The sequence below is a fragment of the Phycodurus eques genome, unplaced genomic scaffold (assembly GCF_024500275.1).
Source record: "Phycodurus eques isolate BA_2022a unplaced genomic scaffold, UOR_Pequ_1.1 contig_320, whole genome shotgun sequence".
In the NCBI taxonomy this organism is placed as follows: domain Eukaryota; kingdom Metazoa; phylum Chordata; class Actinopteri; order Syngnathiformes; family Syngnathidae; genus Phycodurus; species Phycodurus eques.
Window position 1 is genome coordinate 32097 of NW_026904317.1, and position 7479 is coordinate 39575.

The window sequence follows — 7479 nt, forward strand, 5'->3', positions numbered from 1 at the left end:
CACCCCTCATTATTCTCAGGGACTTTAACAAAGCTAAACTCAACCACGAACTCCCTAAATACAAGCAGCACATCGACTGTCCTACCAGGGAAAATAACATTTTAGACCACTGCTATACTTCGGCAAAAAACGCATCCCGTGCTATACCTCGTGCCGCCCTGGGCTCGTCTGATCACTACTTAATTCACTTAATACCGACGTACAGGCAAGAACTTAAATGCGCGAAGAATGTACCATCAAAGTCATTTCGCACTTTCAACAACAACAAGCCGTGGTTCATTGCCAAACTTAAGCAGCTTCACCAAGCTAAAGAGGACGCATATCAGAGCGGGGACAGGGCCCTGTATAATCGAGCAAGAAACCAGCTGACGAAAGAAATTAACAGAGCAACTATGCAGCAAAGTTGGATAAACAGTTTTGCGCAAAGGACTCTAAATCAGTCTGGCATGCATTCCAATCGCTGACTAATTACAAGCGACGATCCCCCCAAGCTGAGAACAATAGCACACTAGCCAACAACTTGAATACCTTCGACTGCAAATTTGAAAAGGACACTTTCACACCCCACACACACCCAGCTGCACCACTGACCCCTATCACACCACCGACTTCTGCGTTAACCATCCGCGAACAGGATGTGAGGCGCATCTTCAAACAACAAAAGATTCACCAAGGCCCAGACCATGTGTCTCCATCCTGCCTCAAAGTCTGCGCGGACCAGATCGCGCCAGTCTTCACTCAGATCTTCAATAGATCTCTGGAACTGTGCGAAGTACCATCCTGTTTCAAACGCTCCACCATCATTCCAGTCCTCAAGAAACCTGCAATCTCAGGTCTAAATGACTACAGGCCTGCTGGATCCCCTGCAGTTTGCCTACCGAGCGAACAGGTCTGCGGATGATGCAGTCAACATGGGACTGCACTTCATCCTAGAACACCTCGACAGTGCAGGGACCTACGCGAGGATCCTGTTCGTGGACTTCAGCTCAGCGTTCAACACCATCATCCCTGAACTCCTTTCCTCCAAGCTTCTCCAGCTCAGCATCTCACCTGCCATCTGCCAGTGGATTTACAGCTTTCTGACGGGCAGGACACAGCAGGTGAGGCTGGGGGTGAGATTCCTTGTGTGTTTTTTTGGACATACTTGGCAAATAAAGATGATCCTGATTCTGATGGCACTATGTCAGACTACTGCCATCAAATCTTGTCGTTTCTTGGGCAGAGAGTGGCAACACTACTCGACATTTATTCCGATAGCACCCTATCCCGTCTTTTACCATCTCTGGGCTTTATCTTTTCAAATCAAACACTGTCCGAGAGGTGGAAGCAGAAAACGTGTCACCGGTCAACGCGACGGGACACATTCGTTACGATGGTGACGACAACAACAATGCGCCGCACCAGTGTCTTGTTTCTGTGTGTGCGTGTGATTGACTGTGGATTACAAAATGAGGAAAAACGTGTTCGTCACTGGTGCTCGGGAGAGAACGTTCATTGAAGGATTGCTTGAAGTATGTTCACATACTTTTCATACGAAACGGCTCGCAAGCAGGCAAAAAAATTTTATGTACCCTAGCAACCGCAAGCAAATACGGTTGTACGTAAACATGCCGGCGTTCCGTCGAATCATGCCCTAAAGCTTCGGTAAACATTGGTTTGTGCGTGACAATAAATGTTAACAACGGCGCGCAAGTATGTTGACAACAGCAACCACGGGAGGCGAAGCGCTTGGTCACAATATGCAATCCTACTGGTCTCCGTCAAGTTGCGCTGCCGGAGAGTTGTCGTTGACATGTCACACTACACGGAAGATATTCCAAAAAAAATCAAATTTGCCAGACATTTTGACGTCGTAGAGCCAAATCGTTTGTCGTGGCTTATGTCACACTCCAAGAAGTTTTGTCGTTCCTGACATATGTCGGGACCCGATCTGGAAAATCGGCTGCGATAGCTAATCGGGCCAATATCGGGGATAAAATCCTTTTGTTTGATCAAGGCATAAGAAGATTATTCTCTCAGCCAATGAATTGCAGTTGTTGCCTTAAATGATTTCAGAGCTCTGCTTTCCACATTTTTCATGTCAAGGTTGGCTATGATAGGGAATGCCGGGGATCCCATTTACTTCCTTGGTCGGGCTTACATTTACCAATAAATTCCACTTACAAAGATGGGCTTTTAAGGTAGTGTCGCCGAGTGGTCCAAGGCACTGGATTAAGGCTCCAGTCTCTCAGGAGGCGTGGGATAAAATCCCACCACAGCCACTTCCTTGTTAATGTCTTACTATTTTGTCATTGGCTCCGACAACGCGTTTGGGACAATAGATATTTTCGGCCACAAGAAAGTCAAGCTCTTTGCCGTTTTGTTTGGACTGTTTAACTTGTCGCTGTAAAATATTAGCTCCCCTGAAAGTATTTGCCTTAATGTCATTACCTTTGTCTTTCACGCTGAACTGTCGTGCCACCTTTATGGGTACTGGCACACTCTCATCCAATGAATTTAAGTCGTTGGCTTAAATGATTTCAGAGCTCTCCTTTCCACATTTTTCATGTCAAGGTTGGCAATGATATGGAATGCCGGGGATCCCATAACACTATACTTCCCTTCGGTCGGGCTTACATTTACCAATAAATTCCACTTACAAAGACAGGCTTTTAAGGTAGTGTGGCCGAGCGGTCCAAGGCGCTGGATTAAGGCTCCAGTCTCTCAGGAGGCGTGGGTTCAAATCCCACCACTGCCACTTCCTTGTCAATATAGTGAATGTCTTAACTATTTTTTCATTGGCTCCGACAAGGCATTTGTATTTGCCTTCATGTCATTACCTTTGTCTTTCACGCGGAACTGTCGTGCCACCTTTATGGGTACTTACACAGTGATTTTAAATTGACAGAACAGCGAATAAATGAAGTTTTTTTTTTCAGTAAGAAGTGAATTGAGGAAAGGGTCCATACCCGTGGGCCTCAGCCAATGAGTTGACAAGTCTTAATTGCACAATATTTCTCACTAAGAGTAAGACGTTAAATGACAGCAGATCCACAACATCCTATGAGCAGACATACAATAACAGAGAACGAGATTCAGATATATCCATCGACCTCAGGATTATAGGGCGAGCACGCTTCCGCTGCGCCACTCTGCTCTCTCGTCATTGTCGTTGGTATGTACTCTGTAACTGTCTGACAAATATCCTGCAGCCGCCAGCAACAGGGCTGTTCGGGTTGTCTCATGGCTGGATCAGGCTACAAGACACATTTGGTCTTTCCCGATGACACTATGTCAGACCACTGCCATCAAATCTTGCCGTTTCTCGGGCAGACACGACTTGACATTTATTCCGATAGCACCCTATCCCGTCTTTTACCATCACTGGGCTTTATCTTGTCAAATCAAACACTGTCCAAGAGGTGGAAGCAGAAAACGTTTCACCGGTCAACGCGACGGGACACACTCGTTACGATGGTGACGACAACAACAATTCGCCGTGCTAATGTCTTGTTTCTGTGTGTGCGTGTGAGCGACTGTGGGGGGACAAAATGAGGAAAAACCTGTTCGTCACTGGTGCTCGTGAGAGAACGTTCGTTGAAGGATTGCTTGAGGTATGTTCACGTACTTTTCATATGATACGGCTCGCAAGCAGGCAACAAAATGTTATGTACCCTTGCAAGTGCAAGCACATACGGTTGTACGTAAACATGCCGTCGTTCCGTTGAATCATGCCCGAAAGCTTCGGTAAACATTGGTTTGTGCATGAGAATCAATGTTCACAACGGTGCACAAATATTTTGTCAACGGCAAGCCAGGGAAGTGATGCGCCGGTCACAATACGCAATCCTGGTCTCCGTCAAGTTGCGCTGCCGGAGTGTTGTCGTTGTCCACTACATGGAAGATATTTTAAAAAAAATCCAATTTGCCAGACATCATTTTGGCGTCATAGGGTCAAATCGTTTGTCGTGAGTTAATGTCAGGTTCAAACAACCTAGAACATTTAATAAACAATAAACAAGGAAAGAAGACAAGAGATGGTTTATATACTCGCGAGGAGAACGGTTAGAGTTGTTCGCAGGTACAATCTCCTACCGCTCTGAGCACACTCTGCCGATCCCTCTTTTTTTATTTTCTCAGGGCGGTTCCTAGTTACACAGACGTTGCTGCTGCTATCTTGAGATAAGGGCACACACAGCAGCAATGTAAAACAATCACATATATGACTCATTGCGCAGATGCAGATGTATGCTTCATCAGCGCTGATTGCTCCAACCTTCGACCGCAAAATGTTCCAGCCACTATCTTTTGATGAGGGCACAGTTCTCTTCACAGACTACGTCATCTTTTATGATACAATCAACATTATACTGCTAAATGCATGCTTTGAAAATAGTATAAGAGTAAATATGGGATAACAAATGTACATTTATTCTAACACCTAGTCTGCCATCTGCCCTTGCTCCCTGCAAACCAGTGCTCACCTCTTGCGGCCCACCAACAACACTGACTCCTACCCTGCCAGACCGGTCCTCGTTGGAACCCTGCCAATCCCGGATTTAGTTCTCGGAGTTCCTTTGTTCGCTTCCAAGCTGCAATAAACCGATATTCACAAACTCACCTCCCTGTCCTCTCTGCATCTGTGTCCAACTTGCAACCTGAATCCTGACAGCATAGTCTGGCCCGTCATGGACCCAGCGGACACGGCTCCCTTTCGCCAAACAGTTACCGGGCAGAGCATGCTTTTGGAACAACACGACCAAGCCCTCACCCTGCTGACTCAAATGGTACGTGACTTCTCACAAGCTCTCACCATCCATCCATCCATTTTCTACCGCTTATCCGGGTCGGGTCGCGGGGGCAGTAGCTTTAGCAGGGACGCCCAGACTTCCCTCTCCCCAGCCACTTCATCCAGAGGGGGATGGGAGGGATCCCGAGGCGTTCCCAGGCCAGCCGAAGGACGTAGTCTCTCCAGTGTGTCCTGGGTCGTCCCCGGGGTCTCCTCCCGGTGGGACGTGCCCGGAACACCACACCAGGGAGGCGTCCGGGAGGTATTCGAATCAGATGCCCCAGCCACCTCATCTGGCTCCTCTCAATGCGGAGGAGCAGCGGCACTACTCTGAGATCCTCCCGGATGACCGAGCTTCTCACCCTATCTCTAAGGGAGAGCCCGGACACCCTGCGGTGGAAACTCATTTCGGCCACTTGTATCCGGGATCTCGTTCTTTCGGTCACGACCCACAGCTCATGACCATAGGTGAGGGTAGAAACGAAGATCGACCGGTAAATTGAGAGCTTCGCCTTTCGGCTTAGCTCCTTCTTTACCACAACGGACCGATACAAAGTCCGCATAACTGCAGACGCTGCACCGATCAGTCTGTCGATCTCCCGTTCCATTCTTCCCTCACTCGTGAACAAGACCCCAAGATACTTGAACTCCTCCACTTGGGGCAGGATCTCATCCCCGACCTGGAGAGGGCATGCCACCCTTTTCCGACTGAGGACCATGGTCTCAGATTTGGAGGTGCTGATTCTCATCCCGGCCGCTTCACACTCGGCTGCGAACTGCTCCAGTGAGAGTTGGAGCTCACGGCTTGATGAAGCCAACAGAACCACATCATCAGCAAAAAGCAGAGATGCAATACTGAGGCCACCAAACCGGACCCCCTCTACGCCTTGGCTGCGCCTAGAAATTCTGGCCATAAAAGTTATGAACAGAATCGGCGACAAAGGGCAGCCTTGGCGGAGTCCAACCCTCACCGGGAACGAGTCCGACTTACTGCCGGATATGCGGACCAAACTCTGACTCCGGTCGTACAGGGACCGAACAGCCCATATCAGGGGTTTCGGTACCCCATACTCCTGAAGCACCCTCCACAGGACTCCCCAAGGGACACGGTCGAACGCCTTCTCCAAGTCCACAAAACACATGTAGACTGGTTGGGCGAACTCCCATGCACCCTCGAGGACCCTGTCGAGGGTGTAGAGCTGGTCCACTGTTCCACGGCCAGGACGAAAACCACACTGCTCCTCCTGAATCTGAGATTCGACTTCCCGACGGACCCTCCTCTCCAGCACCCCTGAATAGACCTTACCAGGGAGGCTGAGCAGTGTGATCCCCCTGGAGTTGGAACACACCCTCCGGTCCCCCTTCTTAAAAAGGGGGACCACCACCCCAGTCTGCCAATCCAGAGGCACCGTCCCCGATGTCCACGCGATGTTGCAGAGGCGTGTCAACCAGGACAGCCCCACAACATCCAGAGCCCTTAGGAACTCTGGGCGAATTTCATCCACCCCCGGGGCCCTGCCACCGAGGAGCTTTTTAACTACCTCGGTGACCTCAAACCCAGAGATAGGAGAGCCCGCCTCAGAGAACCCACACTCTGCTTCCTCATGGGAAGGCGTGTCGGGGGAATTGAGGAGGTCTTCGAAGTATTCTCCCCACCGACTCACAACGTCCCAAGTCGAGGTCAGCAGCGCCCCATCCCTACTATACACAGTGTTGGTGGTGCACTGCTTTCCTCTCCTGAGACGTCGGATGGTGGACCAGAATTTCCTCGAAGCCGTCCGGAAGTCTTTCTCCATGGCCTCACCGAACTCCTCCCATACCCGAGTTTTTGCTTCAGCGACCACCAGAGCTGCATTCCGCTTGGCCAGCCGGTACCCATCAGCTGCCTCAGGAGTCCCACAGGCCAAAAAGGCCCAATAGGACTCCTTTTTCAGCTTGACGGCATCCCTCACCGTTGGTGTCCACCAACGGGTTCGGGGATTGCCGCCACGACAGGCACCGACCACCTTACGGCCACAGCTCCGGTCGGCCGCCTCAGCAATGGAGGCGTGGAACATGGTCCACTCGGACTCGATGTCCCCAGCCTCCCCCGGAACATGAGCAAAGTTCTGTCGGAGGTGGGAGTTGAAACTCCTTCTGACAGGGGATTCTGCCAGACGTTTCCAGCAGACCCTCACAATACGTTTGGGCCTGCCACGTCGGACCGGCATCTTCCCCCACCATCGGACCCAACTCACCACCAGGTGGTGATCAGTTGACAGCTCCGCCCCTCTCTTCACCCGAGTGTCCAAGACATGTGGCCGCAAGTCCGATGACACGACCACAAAGTCGATCATCGAACTGCGACCTAGGGTGTCCTGGTGCCAAGTGCACGTGTGGACACCCTTATGCTCGAACATGGTGTTCGTTATGGACAATCCATGACGAGCACAGAAGTCCAATAACAGAACACCGCTCGGGTTCTGATCGGGGGGGCCGTTCCTCCCAATCACGCCCTTCCAGGTCTCACTGTCATTGCCCACGTGAGCATTGAAGTCCCCTAACAGAACAATGGAGTCCCCAGCGGGAGCGCTCTCCAGCACCCCCTCCAAGGACTCCAAAAAGGGTGGGTACTCTGAACTGCTGTTTGGTGCATAGGCACAAACAACAGTCAGGACCCGTCCCCCCACCCGAAGGCGGAGGGAGGCTACCCTCTCGTCCACCGGGGTGAA

The 7479-nt window shown here is 50.6% G+C and overlaps 1 non-coding gene across 1 annotated transcript; it reads left to right on the top strand.

The window, feature by feature from the left end:
- Positions 1–2655: 2655 nt before the first annotated feature.
- Positions 2656–2737, top strand: trnal-aag (transfer RNA leucine (anticodon AAG)). The gene has a single exon. It is a non-coding gene; the product is annotated as a tRNA-Leu (tRNA).
- Positions 2738–7479: the final 4742 nt, after the last annotated feature.